The following is a 17,101-nucleotide window of genomic DNA, read 5'->3' as shown; positions in this document are numbered from 1 at the left end:
ACTCTGCAGTGCATCCCCACTGGTTCCAGTGCACTCTCTCAACTCACTGCACTGCATTCCCACTGGTGCCAGTGCACTCTCTGGACTCACTGCTTTGCATCCCCACTGGTGCCACTGCACTCTCTGGACTCACTGCACTGCATCCCCACTGGTGCCAGTGCACTCTCTGGAGTCACTGCTTTGCATCCCCACTGGTGCCAGTGCACTCTCTGGACTCACTGCACTACATCCCCAAAGGTGCCAGTGCACTCTCTGGACTCACTGCACTGCATCCCCACTGCTGCCAGAGCACTCTCTGGAGTCACTGCACTGCATCCCCACTGGTGCCAGTGCACTCTCTGGAGTCACTGCACTGCATCCCCACTGGTGCCAGTGCACTCTCTGGAGTCACTGCACTGCATCCCCACTGGTGCCAGTGCACTCTCTGGACTCACTGCACTGCATCCCCTCTGGTGCCAGTGCACTCTCTGGACTCACTGCACTGCATCCCCACTGGTGCCATTGCACTCTCTGGACTGACTGCACTGCATCCCCAGTGGTGCCAGTGCACTCTCTGGACTCACTGCACTGCATCCCCAGTGTTGCCAGTGCACTCTCTGGGCTCAACGCACTGCATCCCCACTGGTGCCAGTGGACTCTCTGGACTCACTGCACTGCATCCCCAGTGGTGCCAGTGCACTCTCTGGACTCACTGCACTGCATCCCCACTGCTGCCACTGCACTCTCTGGACTCACTGCACTGCATCCCCACTGCTGCCAGTGCACTCTCTGGACTCACTGCACTGCATCCCCACTGGTGCCAGTGCACTCTCTGGACTCACTGCACTGCAACCCCACTGGTGCCAGTGCACTCTCTGGACTCAATACACTGCATCCCCACTGGTGCCAGTGCACTCTCTGGACTCACTGCACTGCATCCCGACTGGTGCCAGTGCACTCTCTGGACTCACTGCACTACATCCCGACTGGTGCCAGTGCACTCTCTGGACTCACTGCACTGCATCTCCAGTAGTGCCAGTGCACTTTCTCGAGTCACTGCACTGCATCCCTAGTGGTGCCAGTGCACTCTCTGGACTCACTGCACTGCATCCCCAGTGGTGCCACGGCACTCTCTGGACTCACTGCACTGCATCACCACTGGTGCCAGTGCACTCTCAGGAGTCACTGCACTGCATCCCCACTGGTGCCAGTGCACTGTCTGGACTCACTGCAGTGCATCCCCACTGGTGCCAGTGCACTCTCTGGAGTCACTGCACTGCATCCCCACTGGTGCCAGTGAACTCTCTGGACTCACTGCACTGCATCCCCACTGGTGCCAGTGCACTCTCTGGACTCACTGCACTGCATCCCCAGTAGTGCCAGTGCACTTTCTGGACTCACTGCACTGCATCCCCACTGGTGCCAGTGCAGTCTCTGGAGTCACTGCAGTGCATCCCCAGTGGTGCCAGTGCACTCTCTGGACTCACTGCACTGCATCCCCACTGGTGCCAGTGAACTCTCTGGACTCACTGCACTGCATCCCCACTGGTGCCAGTGCACTCTCTGGACTCATTGCACTGCACGCCCACTGGTGCCAGTGCACTCTCGGGACTCACTGCACTGCATCCCCACTGGTGCCAGTGCACTCTCTGCACTCACTGCACTGCATCCCCACTGGTGCCAGTGCACTCTCTGGACTCACTGCACTGCATCCCCACTGGTGCCAGTGCACTCTCTAGAGTCACTACACTGAATCCCCACTGGTGCCAGTTCACTCTCTAGAGTCACTGCACTGATCCGCAGTGGTGCCAGTGCACTCTCTGGACTCACTGCACTGCATCCCCACTGGTACCAGTGCACTCTCTGGACTCACTGCACTGCATCCCCACTGGTGCCAGTGCACTCTTTGGAGTCACTGCAATGCATCCCCAGTGGTGCCAGTGCACTCTCTGGAGACACTGCAGTGCATCCCCACTGGTGCCAGTGCACTCTCTGGACTCACTACACTGCATCCCCACTGGTGCCAGTGCACTCTCTGGACTCACTGCACTGCATCCCCACTGGTGCCAGTGCACTCTCTGGACTCACTGCACTGCATCCCCAGTAGTGCCAGTGCACTTTCTGGAGTCACTGCACTGCATCCCTAGTGGTGCCAGTGAACTCTCTGGACTCACTTCACTGAATCCCCGATGGTGCCAGTGCACTCTAAGGACTCACTACACTGCACTGCATCCCCAGTGGTGCCAGTGAACTCTCTGGACTCACTGCACTGCATCCCCACTGGTGCCAGTGCACTCTCTGGACTCACTGCACTGCATCCCCACTGGTGCCAGTGCACTCTCTGGACTCACTGCACTGCATCCCCAGTAGTGCCAGTGCACTCTCTGGACTCACTGCACTGCATCCCCAGTGGTGCCAGTGCACTCTCTGGACTCACTGCACTGCATCCCCAGTGGTGCCAGTGCACTCTCTGGACTCACTGCACTGCATCCCCACTGCTGCCAGTGCACTCTCTGGACTCACTGCACTGCATCCCCACTGGTGCCAGTGCACTCTCTGGACTCACTGCACTGCATCCCCACTGGTGCCAGTGCACTCTCTGGACTCACTGCACTGAATCCCCACTGCTCACAGTGCACTCTCTAGAGTCACTGCACTCCAACCCCACTGGTGCCAGTGCACTCTATGGAGTCACTGCACTTATCCCCACTAGTGCCAGTGCACTCTCTGGACTCACTGCACTGCATCCCCCCTGGTGCCAGTGCACTCTCTGGACTCACTGCACTGCATCCCCAGTGGTGCCAGTGCACTCTCTGGACTCACTGCACTGCATCCCCACAGATGCCAGTGCACTCTCTGGACTCACTGCACTGCATCCCCACTGGTGCCAGTGCACTATCTGAACTCACTGCACTGCATCCCCATTGGTACCAGTGCACTCTCCGGAGACACTGCAGTGCATCCCCAGTTGTTGCTAGTGCACTCTCTGGAGTCACTGCACTGCATTCCCACTGGTGCCAGTGCACTCTCTGGAGTCACTGCTTTGCATCCCCACTGGTGCCAGTTCACTCTCTAGAGTCACTGCACTGATCCGCAGTGGTGCCAGTGCACTCTCTGGACTCACTGCACTGCATCCCCACTGGTACCAGTGCACTCTCTGGACTCACTGCACTGCATCCCCACTGGTGCCAGTGCACTCTCTGGAGTCACTGCACTGCATCACAAGTGGTGCCAGTGCACTCTCTGGACTCACTGCACTGCATCCCGACTGGTGCCAGTGCACTCTCTGGACTCACTGCTCTGCATCCCCACTGGTGCCAGTGCACTTTCTGGAGTCACTGCACTGCATAACCACTGTTGACAGTGCACTCTCTGGACTCACTACACTGCATCCCCACTGGTGCCAATGCACTCTCTGGACTCACTGCACTGCATCCCCAGTGGTGCCAGTGCACTCTCTGGACTCACTGCACTGCATCCCCACTGGTGCCAGTGAACTCTCTAGAGTCACTGCACTGCATCCCCACTGGTGCCAGTGCACTTTCTGGAGTCACTGCACTGCATGCCAAGCGGTGCCAGTGAACTCTCTGGACTCACTGCACTGCATCCCCACGTGGTGCCAGTGCACTCTCTGGACTCACTGCACTGCATCCCCACTGGTGCCAGTGCACTCTCTGGACTCACTTCACTGCATCCCTACTGGTGCCAGTGCACTCTCTGGAGTCACTGCACTGCATCCCCACTGGTGCCAGTACACTCTCTGGACTCACTGCACTGCATCCCCACTGGTGCCAGTGCACTCTCTGGACTCACTGCACTGCATCCCCACTGGTGCCAATGCACTCTCTGGACTCACTGCACTGCATAACCACTGCTGCCAGTGCACTCTCTGGAGACACTGCAGTGCATTCCCACTGGTGCCAGTGCACTCTCTGGGCTCGCTGAACTGCATCCCCACTGGTGCCAGTGGACTCTCTGGACTCACTGCACTGCATCCCCACTGGTGCCAGTGCACTCTCTGGACTCACTGCACTGCATCCCCAGTGGTGCCACGGCACTCTCTGGACTCACTGCACTGCATCCCCACTGCTGCCAGTGCACTCTCTGGAGTCACTGCACTGCATCCCCACTGGTGCCAGTGCACTGTCTGGACTCACTGCACTGCATCCCCACTGGTGCCAGTGCACTCTCTGGAGTCACTGCACTGCATCCCCACTGGTGCCAGTGAACTCTCTGGACTCACTGCACTGCATGCCCACTGGTGCCAGTGCACTCTCTGGACTCACTGCACTGCATCCCCAGTAGTGCCAGTGAACTCTCTGGACTCACTGCACTGCATCCCCACTGGTGCCAGTGCACTCTCTGGACTCATTGCACTGCACGCCCACTGGTGCCAGTGCACTCTCGGGACTCACTGCACTGCATCCCCACTGGTGCCAGTGCACTCTCTGCACTCACTGCACTGCATCCCCACTGGTGCCAGTGCACTCTCTGGACTCACTGCACTGCATCCCCACTGGTGCCAGTGCACTCTCTAGAGTCACTGCACTGCATCCCCACTGGTGCCAGTTCACTCTCTAGAGTCACTGCACTGATCCGCAGTGGTGCCAGTGCACTCTCTGGACTCACTGCACTGCATCCCCACTGGTACCAGTGCACTCTCTGGACTCACTGCACTGCATCCCCACTGGTGCCAGTGCACTCTCTGGAGTCACTGCAATGCATCCCCACTGGTGCCAGTGCACTCTCTGGAGACACTGCAGTGCATCCCCACTGGTGCCTGTGCACTCTCTGGACTCACTGCACTGCAACCCCACTGGTGCCAGTGCACTCTCTGGACTCACTACACTGCATCCCCACTGGTGCCAGTGCACACTCTGGACTCACTGCACTGCATCTCCACTGGTGCCAGTGCACTCTCTGGACTCACTGCACTGCATCCCCAGTAGTGCCAGTGCACTTTCTGGAGTCACTGCACTGCATCTCCAGTAGTGCCAGTGCACTTTCTGGAGTCACTGCACTGCATCCCTAGTGGTGCCAGTGCACTCTCTGGACTCACTGCACTGCATCCCCACTGGTGCCAGTGCACTCTCTGGACTCACTGCACTGCATCCCCAGTGGTGCCAGTGCACTCTCTGGAGTCACTGCACTGCATCCCCACTGGTGCCAGTGCACTCTCTGGACTCACTGCAGTGCATCCCCACTGGTGCCAGTGCACTCTCTGGAGTCACTGCACTGCATCCCCACTGGTGCCAGTGCACTGTCTGGACTCACTGCACTGCATCCCCACTGGTGCCAGTGCACTCTCTGGAGTCACTGCACTGCATCCCCACTGGTGCCAGTGAACTCTCTGGAGTCACTGCACTGCATGCCCACTGCTGCCAGTGCACTCTCTGGACTCACTGCACTGCATCCCCAGTAGTGCCAGTGAACTCTCTGGACTCACTGCACTGCATCCCCACTGCTGCCAGTGCACTCTCTGGACTCATTGCACTGCACGCCCACTGGTGCCAGTGCACTCTCGGGACTCACTGCACTGCATCCCCAGTGGTGCCAGTGCACTCTCTGGACTCACTGCACTGCATCCCCACTGGTGCCAGTGCACTCTCTGGACTCACTGCACTGCATCCCCACTGGTGCCAGTGCACTCTCTGGACTCACTGCACTGCATCCCCACTGGTGCCAGTTCACTCTCTAGAGTCACTGCACTGATCCGCAGTGGTGCCAGTGCACTCTCTGGACTCACTGCACTGTATCCCCACTGGTACCAGTGCACTCTCTGGACTCACTGCACTGCATCCCCACTGGTGCCAGTGCACTCTCTAGAGTCACTGCACTGAATCCCCAGTGGTGCCAGTGCACTCTCTGGAGACACTGCAGTGCATCCCCACTGGTGCCTGTGCACTCTCTGGACTCACTGCACTGCAACCCCACTGGTGCCAGTGCACTCTCTGGACTCACTACACTGCATCCCCACTGGTACCAGTGCACTCTCTGGACTCACTCCACTGCATCCCCACTGGTGCCAGTGCACTCTCTGGACTCACTACACTGCATCCCCACTGGTGCCAGTGCACTCTCTGGAGTCACTGCACTGCATCCGCACTGGTGCCAGTGAACTCTCTGGAGTCACTGCACTGCATGCCCACTGCTGCCAGTGCACTCTCTGGACTCACTGCACTGCATCCCCAGTAGTGCCAGTGAACTCTCTGGACTCACTGCACTGCATCCCCACTGCTGCCAGTGCACTCTCTGGACTCATTGCACTGCACGCCCACTGGTGCCAGTGCACTCTCGGGACTCACTGCACTGCATCCCCAGTGGTGCCAGTGCACTCTCTGCACTCACTGCACTGCATCCCCACTGGTGCCAGTGCACTCTCTGGACTCACTGCACTGCATCCCCACTGGTGCCAGTGCACTCTCTAGAGTCACTGCACTGAATCCCCACTGGTGCCAGTTCACTCTCTAGAGTCACTGCACTGATCCGCAGTGGTGCCAGTGCACTCTCTGGACTCACTGCACTGCATCCCCACTGGTACCAGTGCACTCTCTGGACTCACTGCACTGCATCCCCACTGGTGCCAGTGCACTCTCTAGAGTCACTGCAATGCATCCCCAGTGGTGCCAGTGCACTCTCTGGAGACACTGCAGTGCATCCCCACTGGTGCCTGTGCACTCTCTGGACTCACTGCACTGCAACCCCACTGGTGCCAGTGCACTCTCTGGACTCACTACACTGCATCCCCACTGGTGCCAGTGCACACTCTGGACTCACTGCACTGCATCTCCACTGGTGCCAGTGCACTCTCTGGACTCACTGCACTGCATCCCCAGTAGTGCCAGTGCACTTTCTGGAGTCACTGCACTGCATCTCCAGTAGTGCCAGTGCACTTTCTGGAGTCACTGCACTGCATCCCTAGTGGTGCCAGTGCACTCTCTGGACTCACTGCACTGCATCCCAGTGGTGCCACGGCACTCTCTGGACTCACTGCACTGCATCCCCACTGGTGCCAGTGCACTCTCTGGAGTCACTGCACTGCATCCCCAGTGGTGCCAGGGCACTCTCTGGACTCACTGCACTGCATCCCCACTGGTGCCAGTGCACTCTCTGGAGTCACTGCACTGCATCCCCACTGGTGCCAGTGCACTCTCTGGACTCACTGCAGTGCATCCCCACTGGTGCCAGTGCACTCTCCGGAGTCACTGCACTGCATCCCCACTGGTGCCAGTGAACTCTCTGGACTCACTGCACTGCATCCCCACTGGTGCCAGTGCACTCTCTGGACTCATTGCACTGCACGCCCACTGGTGCCAGTGCACTCTCGGGACTCACTGCACTGCATCCCCACTGGTGCCAGTGCAGTCTCTGCACTCACTGCACTGCATCCCCACTGGTGCCAGTGCACTCTCTGGACTCACTGCACTGCATTCCCACTGGTGCCAGTGCACTCTCTAGAGTCACTGCACTGATCCGCAGTGGTGCCAGTGCACTCTCTGGACTCACTGCACTGCATCCCCACTGGTACCAGTGCACTCTCTGGACTCACTGCACTGCATCCCCACTGGTGCCAGTGCACTCTCTGGACTCACTGCACTGCATCCCCACTGGTGCCAATGCACTCTCTGGACTCACTGCACTGCATAACCACTGCTGCCAGTGCACTCTCTGGAGACACTGCAGTGCATCCGCACTGGTTCCAGTGCACTCTCTCAACTCACTGCACTGCATTCCCACTGGTGCCAGTGCACTCTCTGGACTCACTGCTTTGCATCCCCACTGGTGCCATTGCACTGTCTGGACTGACTGCACTGCATCCCCACTTGTGCCAGTGCACTCTCTGTACTCACTGCACTGCATCCCCACTGGTGCCAGTGCACTCTCTGGGCTCACTGAACTGCATCCCCACTGGTGCCAGTGGACTCTCTGGACTCACTGCACTGCATCCCCACTGGTGCCAGTGCACTCTCTGGAGTCACTGCACTGCATCCCCAGTGGTGCCAGTGCACTCTCTGGACTCACTGCACTGCATCCCCACAGATGCCAGTGCACTCTCTGGACTCACTGCACTGCATCCCCACTGGTGCCAGTGCACTCTCTGGACTCACTGCACTGCATCCCCAGTGGTGCCAGTGCACTCTCTGGACTCACTGCACTGCATCCCGACTGGTGCCAGTGCACTCTCTGGACTCACTGCACTGCATCTCCAGTAGTGCCAGTGCACTCTCTGGACTCACTGCACTGCATCCCGACTGGTGCCAGTGCACTCTCTGGACTCACTGCACTGCATCCCGACTGGTGCCAGTGCACTCTCTGGACTCACTGCACTGCATCTCCAGTAGTGCCAGTGCACTTTCTGGAGTCACTGCACTGCATCCCTAGTGGTGCCAGTGCACTCTCTGGACTCACTGCACTGCATCCCCAGTGGTGCCACGGCACTCTCTGGACTCACTGCACTGCATCCCCACTGGTGCCAGTGCACTCTCTGGAGTCACTGCACTGCATCCCCACTGGTGCCAGTGCACTGTCTGGACTCACTGCACTGCATCCCCAGTGGTGCCAGTGCACTCTCTGGAGTCACTGCACTGCATCCCCACTGGTGCCAGTGAACTCTCTGGACTCACTGCACTGCATGCCCACTGGTGCCAGTGCACTCTCTGGACTCACTGCACTGCATCCCCAGTAGTGCCAGTGAACTCTCTGGACTCACTGCACTGCATCCCCACTGGTGCCAGTGCACTCTCTGGACTCATTGCACTGCACGCCCACTGGTGCCAGTGCACTCTCGGGACTCACTGCACTGCATCCCCACTGGTGCCAGTGCACTCTCTGCACTCACTGCACTGCATCCCCACGGGTGCCAGTGCACTCTCTGGACTCACTGCACTGCATCCCCACTGGTGCCAGTGCACTCTCTAGAGTCACTGCACTGAATCCCCACTGGTGCCAGTTCACTCTCTAGCGTCACTGCACTGATCCGCAGTGGTGCCAGTGCACTCTCTGGACTCACTGCACTGCATCCCCACTGGTACCAGTGCACTCTCTGGACTCACTGCACTGCATCCCCACTGGTGCCAGTGCACTCTCTGGAGTCACTGCAATGCATCCCCAGTGGTGCCAGTGCACTCTCTGGAGACACTGCAGTGCATCCCCACTGGTGCCTGTGCACTCTCTGGACTCACTGCACTGCAACCCCACTGGTGCCAGTGCACTCTCTGGACTCACTACACTGCATCCCCACTGGTGCCAGTGCACTCTCTGGACTCACTGCACTGCATCTCCACTGGTGCCAGTGCACTCTCTGGACTCACTGCACTGCATCCCCAGTAGTGCCAGTGCACTTTCTGGAGTCACTGCACTGCATCTCCAGTCTTGCCAGTGCACTTTCTGGAGTCACTGCACTGCATCCCTAGTGGTGCCAGTGCACTCTCTGGACTCACTGCACTGCATCCCCAGTGGTGCCACGGCACTCTCTGGACTCACTGCACTGCATCCCCACTGGTGCCAGTGCACTCTCCGGAGTCACTGCACTGCATCCCCACTGGTGCCAGTGCACTCTCTGGACTCACTGCAGTGCATCCCCACTGGTGCCAGTGCACTCTCTGGAGTCACTGCACTGCATCCCCACTGGTGCCAGTGCACTGTCTGGACTCACTGCACTGCATCCCCACTGGTGCCAGTGCACTTTCTGGAGTCACTGCACTGCATCCCCACTGGTGCCAGTGAACTCTCTGGACTCACTGCACTGCATGCCCACTGCTGCCAGTGCACTCTCTGGACTCACTGCACTGCATCCCCAGTAGTGCCAGTGAACTCTCTGGACTCACTGCACTGCATCCCCACTGGTGCCAGTGCACTCTCTGGACTCATTGCACTGCACGTCCACTGGTGCCAGTGCACTCTCGGGACTCACTGCACTGCATCCCCACTGGTGCCAGTGCACTCTCTGCACTCACTGCACTGCATCCCCACTGCTGCCAGTGCACTCTCTGGACTCACTGCACTGCATCCCCACTGGTGCCAGTGCACTCTCTAGAGTCACTGCACTGCATCCCCACTGGTGCCAGTTCACTCTCTAGAGTCACTGCACTGATCCGCAGTGGTGCCAGTGCACTCTCTGGACTCACTGCACTGCATCCCCACTGGTACCAGTGCACTCTCTGGACTCACTGCACTGCATCCCCACTGGTGCCAGTGCACTCTCTGGAGTCACTGCAATGCATCCCCAGTGGTGCCAGTGCACTCTCTGGACTCACTGCACTGCATACCCACTGGTGCCAGTGCACTCTCTGCACTCACTGCACTGCAACCCCACTGGTGCCAGTGCACTCTCTGGACTCACTACACTGCATCCCCACTGGTGCCAGTGCACTCTCTCAACTCACTGCACTGCATTCCCACTGGTGCCAGTGCACTCTCTGGACTCACTGCTTTGCATCCCCACTGGTGCCATTGCACTGTCTGGACTGACTGCACTGCATCCCCACTTGTGCCAGTGCACTCTCTGTACTCACTGCACTGCATCCCCACTGGTGCCAGTGCACTCTCTGGGCTCACTGAACTGCATCCCCACTGGTGCCAGTGGACTCTCTGGACTCACTGCACTGCATCCCCACTGGTGCCAGTGCACTCTCTGGAGTCACTGCACTGCATCCCCAGTGGTGCCAGTGCACTCTCTGGACTCACTGCACTGCATCCCCACAGATGCCAGTGCACTCTCTGGACTCACTGCACTGCATCCCCACTGGTGCCAGTGCACTCTCTGGACTCACTGCACTGCATCCCCAGTGGTGCCAGTGCACTCTCTGGACTCACTGCACTGCATCCCGACTGGTGCCAGTGCACTCTCTGGACTCACTGCACTGCATCTCCAGTAGTGCCAGTGCACTCTCTGGACTCACTGCACTGCATCCCGACTGGTGCCAGTGCACTCTCTGGACTCACTGCACTGCATCCCGACTGGTGCCAGTGCACTCTCTGGACTCACTGCACTGCATCTCCAGTAGTGCCAGTGCACTTTCTGGAGTCACTGCACTGCATCCCTAGTGGTGCCAGTGCACTCTCTGGACTCACTGCACTGCATCCCCAGTGGTGCCACGGCACTCTCTGGACTCACTGCACTGCATCCCCACTGGTGCCAGTGCACTCTCTGGAGTCACTGCACTGCATCCCCACTGGTGCCAGTGCACTGTCTGGACTCACTGCACTGCATCCCCAGTGGTGCCAGTGCACTCTCTGGAGTCACTGCACTGCATCCCCACTGGTGCCAGTGAACTCTCTGGACTCACTGCACTGCATGCCCACTGGTGCCAGTGCACTCTCTGGACTCACTGCACTGCATCCCCAGTAGTGCCAGTGAACTCTCTGGACTCACTGCACTGCATCCCCACTGGTGCCAGTGCACTCTCTGGACTCATTGCACTGCACGCCCACTGGTGCCAGTGCACTCTCGGGACTCACTGCACTGCATCCCCACTGGTGCCAGTGCACTCTCTGCACTCACTGCACTGCATCCCCACGGGTGCCAGTGCACTCTCTGGACTCACTGCACTGCATCCCCACTGGTGCCAGTGCACTCTCTAGAGTCACTGCACTGAATCCCCACTGGTGCCAGTTCACTCTCTAGCGTCACTGCACTGATCCGCAGTGGTGCCAGTGCACTCTCTGGACTCACTGCACTGCATCCCCACTGGTACCAGTGCACTCTCTGGACTCACTGCACTGCATCCCCACTGGTGCCAGTGCACTCTCTGGAGTCACTGCAATGCATCCCCAGTGGTGCCAGTGCACTCTCTGGAGACACTGCAGTGCATCCCCACTGGTGCCTGTGCACTCTCTGGACTCACTGCACTGCAACCCCACTGGTGCCAGTGCACTCTCTGGACTCACTACACTGCATCCCCACTGGTGCCAGTGCACTCTCTGGACTCACTGCACTGCATCTCCACTGGTGCCAGTGCACTCTCTGGACTCACTGCACTGCATCCCCAGTAGTGCCAGTGCACTTTCTGGAGTCACTGCACTGCATCTCCAGTCTTGCCAGTGCACTTTCTGGAGTCACTGCACTGCATCCCTAGTGGTGCCAGTGCACTCTCTGGACTCACTGCACTGCATCCCCAGTGGTGCCACGGCACTCTCTGGACTCACTGCACTGCATCCCCACTGGTGCCAGTGCACTCTCCGGAGTCACTGCACTGCATCCCCACTGGTGCCAGTGCACTCTCTGGACTCACTGCAGTGCATCCCCACTGGTGCCAGTGCACTCTCTGGAGTCACTGCACTGCATCCCCACTGGTGCCAGTGCACTGTCTGGACTCACTGCACTGCATCCCCACTGGTGCCAGTGCACTTTCTGGAGTCACTGCACTGCATCCCCACTGGTGCCAGTGAACTCTCTGGACTCACTGCACTGCATGCCCACTGCTGCCAGTGCACTCTCTGGACTCACTGCACTGCATCCCCAGTAGTGCCAGTGAACTCTCTGGACTCACTGCACTGCATCCCCACTGGTGCCAGTGCACTCTCTGGACTCATTGCACTGCACGTCCACTGGTGCCAGTGCACTCTCGGGACTCACTGCACTGCATCCCCACTGGTGCCAGTGCACTCTCTGCACTCACTGCACTGCATCCCCACTGCTGCCAGTGCACTCTCTGGACTCACTGCACTGCATCCCCACTGGTGCCAGTGCACTCTCTAGAGTCACTGCACTGCATCCCCACTGGTGCCAGTTCACTCTCTAGAGTCACTGCACTGATCCGCAGTGGTGCCAGTGCACTCTCTGGACTCACTGCACTGCATCCCCACTGGTACCAGTGCACTCTCTGGACTCACTGCACTGCATCCCCACTGGTGCCAGTGCACTCTCTGGAGTCACTGCAATGCATCCCCAGTGGTGCCAGTGCACTCTCTGGACTCACTGCACTGCATACCCACTGGTGCCAGTGCACTCTCTGCACTCACTGCACTGCAACCCCACTGGTGCCAGTGCACTCTCTGGACTCACTACACTGCATCCCCACTGGTGCCAGTGCACTCTCTGGACTCACTGCACTGCATCTCCACTGGTGCCAGTGCACTCTCTGGACTCACTGCACTGCATCCCCAGTAGTGCCAGTGCACTTTCTGGAGTCACTGCACTGCATCTCCAGTAGTGCCAGTGCACTTTCTGGAGTCACTGCACTGCATCCCTAGTGGTGCCAGTGCACTCTCTGGACTCACTGCACTGCATCCCCAGTGGTGCCACGGCACTCTCTGGACTCACTGCACTGCATCCCCAGTGGTGCCAGTGCACTCTCTGGAGTCACTGCACTGCATCCCCACTGGTGCCAGTGCACTCTCTGGACTCACTGCACTGCATCCCCACTGGTGCCAGTGCACTCTCTGGAGTCACTGCACTGCATCCCCACTGGTGCCAGTGCACTGTCTGGACTCACTGCAGTGCATCCCCACTGGTGCCAGTGCACTCTCTGGACTCACTGCACTGCATCCCCACTGGTGCCAGTGAACTCTCTGGACTCACTGCACTGCATCCCCACTGGTGCCAGTGCACTCTCTGGACTCACTGCACTGCATCCCCAGTAGTGCCAGTGAACTCTCTGGACTCACTGCACTGCATCCCCACTGGTGCCAGTGCACTCTCTGGACTCATTGCACTGCACGCCCACTGGTGCCAGTGCACTCTCGGGACTCACTGCACTGCATCCCCACTGGTGCCAGTGCACTCTCTGCACTCACTGCACTGCATCCCCACTGGTGCCAGTGCACTCTCTGGACTCACTGCACTGCATTCCCACTGGTGCCAGTGCACTCTCTAGAGTCACTGCACTGATCCGCAGTGGTGCCAGTGCACTCTCTGGACTCACTGCACTGCATCCCCACTGGTACCAGTGCACTCTCTGGACTCACTGCACTGCATCCCCACTGGTGCCAGTGCACTCTCTGGAGTCACTGCAATGCATCCCCAGTGGTGCCAGTGCACTCTCTGGAGACACTGCAGTGCATCCCCACTGGTGCCAGTGCACTCTCTGGACTCACTGCACTGCAAACCCACTGGTGCCAGTGCACTCTCTGGACTCACTACACTGCATCCCCACTGGTGCCAGTGCACTCTCTGGACTCACTGCACTGCATCCCCAGTGGTGCCAGTGCACTCTCTGGACTCACTGCACTGCATCCCGACTGGTGCCAGTGCACTCTCTGGACTCACTGCACTGCATCTCCAGTAGTGCCAGTGCACTTTCTGGAGTCACTGCACTGCATCCCTAGTGGTGCCAGTGCACTCTCTGGACTCACTGCACTGCATCCCCAGTGGTGCCATGGCACTCTCTGGACTCACTGCAGTGCATCCCCAGTGGTGCCAGTGCACTCTCTGGAGTCACTGCACTGCATCCCTGGTGGTGCCAGTGAACTCTCTGGACTCACTGCACTGCATCCCCACTGGTGCCAGTGCACTCTCTGGACTCACTGCACTGCATCCCCAGTAGTGCCAGTGCACTTTCTGGACTCACTGCACTGCATCCCTAGTGGTGCCAGTGCACTCTCTGGAGTCACTGCACTGCATCCCCACTGGTGCCAGTGCTCTCTCTGGACTCACTGCACTGCATCCCCACTGGTGCCAGTGAACTCTCTGGAGTCATTGCACTGCATCCCCACTGGTGCCAGTGCACTCTCTGGACTCATTGCACTGCACGCCCACTGGTGCCAGTGCACTCTCTGGACTCACTGCACTGCATCCCCACTGGTGCCAGTGCACTCTCTGCACTCACTGCACTGCATCCCCACTGGTGCCAGTGCACTCTCTGGACTCACTGCACTGCATCCCCAGTAGTACCACTGCACTCTCTAGACTCACTGCACTGCATCCCCACTGGTGCCAGTTCACTCTCTAGAGTCACTGCACTGATCCACAGTGGTGCCAGTGCACTCTCTGGACTCACTGCACTGCATCCCCACTGGTACCAGTGCACTCTCTGGACTCACTGCACTGCATCCCCACTGGTGCCAGTGCACTCTCTGGAGTCACTGCAATGCATCCCCAGTGGTGCCAGTGCATTCTCTGGAGACACTGCAGTGCATCCCCACTGGTGCCAGTGCACTCTCTGGACTCACTGCACTGCAACCCCACTGGTGCCAGTGCACTCTCTGGACTCACTACACTGCATCCCCACTGGTGCCAGTGCACTCTCAGGACTCACTGCACTGCATCTCCACTGGTGCCAGTGCACTCTCTGGACTCACTGCACTGCATCCCCAGTAGTGCCAGTGCACTTTCTGGAGTCACTGCACCGCATCCCAAGTGGTGCCAGTGACCTCTCTGGACTCACTGCACTGCATCCCCAGTGGTGCCAGTGCACTCTCTGGACTCACTGCACTGCATCCCCAGTGGTGCCAGGGCACTCTCTGGACTCACTGCACTGCATCCCCAGTGGTGCCAGTGAACTCTCTGGACTCACTGCACTGCATCCCCAGTGGTGCCAGTGCACTCTCTGGACTCACTTCACTGCATACCTACTTGCGCCAGTGCACTCTCTGGAGTCACTGCACTGCATCCCCACTGGTGCCAGTACACTCTCTGGACTCACTGCACTGCATCCCCAGTAGTGCCAGTGCACTTTCTGGAGTCACTGCACTGCATCCCTAGTGGTGCCAGTGAACTCTCTGGACTCACTGCACTGCATCCCCACTGGTGCCAGTGCACTCTCTGCACTCACTGCACTGCATCCCCACTGGTGCCAGTGCACTCTCTGGACTCACTGCACTGCATCCCCACTGGTGCCAGTGCACTCTCTAGAGTCACTGCACTGAATCCCCACTGGTGCCAGTTCACTCTCTAGAGTCACTGCACTGATCCGCAGTGGTGCCAGTGCACTCTGTGGACTCACTGCACTGCATCCCCACTGGTACCAGTGCACTCTCTGGACTCACTGCACTGCATCCCCACTGGTGCCAGTGCACTCTCTGGACTCACTGCACTGCATCCCCAGTGGTGCCAGTGCACTCTCTGGACTCACTGCACTGCATCCCCACTTGTGCCAGTGCACTCTCTGCACTCACTGCTCTGCATCCCCACTGGTGCCAGTGCACTTTCTGGAGTCACTGCACTGCATAACCACTGTTGACAGTGCACTCTCTGGACTCACTGCACTGCATCCCCACTGGTGCCAGTGCACTCTCTGGACTCACTGCACTGCATCCCCACTGGTGCCAGTGCACTCTCTAGAGTCACTGCACTGATCCGCAGTGGTGCCAGTGCACTCTCTGGACTCACTGCACTGCATCCCCACTGGTACCAGTGCACTCTCTGGACTCACTGCACTGCATCCCCACTGGTGCCAGTGCACTCTCTGGACTCACTGCACTACATCCCCAGTGGTGCCAGTGCACTCTCTGGACTCACTGCACTGCATCCCCACTTGTGCCAGTGCACTCTCTGCACTCACTGCTCTGCATCCCCACTGGTGCCAGTGCACTTTCTGGAGTCACTGCACTGCATAACCACTGTTGACAGTGCACTCTCTGGACTCACTGCACTGCATCCCCACTGGTGCCAGTGCACTCTCTGGACTCACTGCACTGCATCCCCACTGGTGCCAGTGCACTCTCTAGAGTCGCTGCACTGCATCCCCACTGGTGCCAGTGCACTTTCTGGAGTCACTGCACTGCATCCCAAGTGGTGCCAGTGAACTCTCTGGACTCACTGCACTGCATCCCCACTGGTGCCAGTGCACTCTCTGGACTCACTGCACTGCATCCCCAGTGGTGCCAGTGAACTCTCTGGACTCACTGCACTGCATCCCCAGTGGTGCCAGTGCACTCTCTGGACTCACTTCACTGCATCCCTACTGGTGCCAGTGCACTCTCTGGAGTCACTGCACTGCATCCCCACTGGTGCCAGTACACTCTCTGTACTCTCTGCACTGCATCCCCAGTAGTGCCAGTGCACTTTCTGGAGTCACTGCACTGCATCCCTAGTGGTGCCAGTGAACTCTCTGGACTCACTGCACTGAATCCCCGGTGGTGCCAGTGCACTCTCTGGACTCACTGCACTGCATCCCCACTGGTGCCAGTGCACTCTCTGGACTCACTGCACTGCATCCCCACTGGTGCCAGTGCACTCTCT

The sequence above is a fragment of the Anser brachyrhynchus genome (genome assembly GCF_964034855.1).
Source record: "Anser brachyrhynchus genome assembly, contig: SCAFFOLD_156, whole genome shotgun sequence".
Classification (NCBI taxonomy): domain Eukaryota; kingdom Metazoa; phylum Chordata; class Aves; order Anseriformes; family Anatidae; genus Anser; species Anser brachyrhynchus.
Note: the sequence above shows the minus strand (reverse complement) of the source record.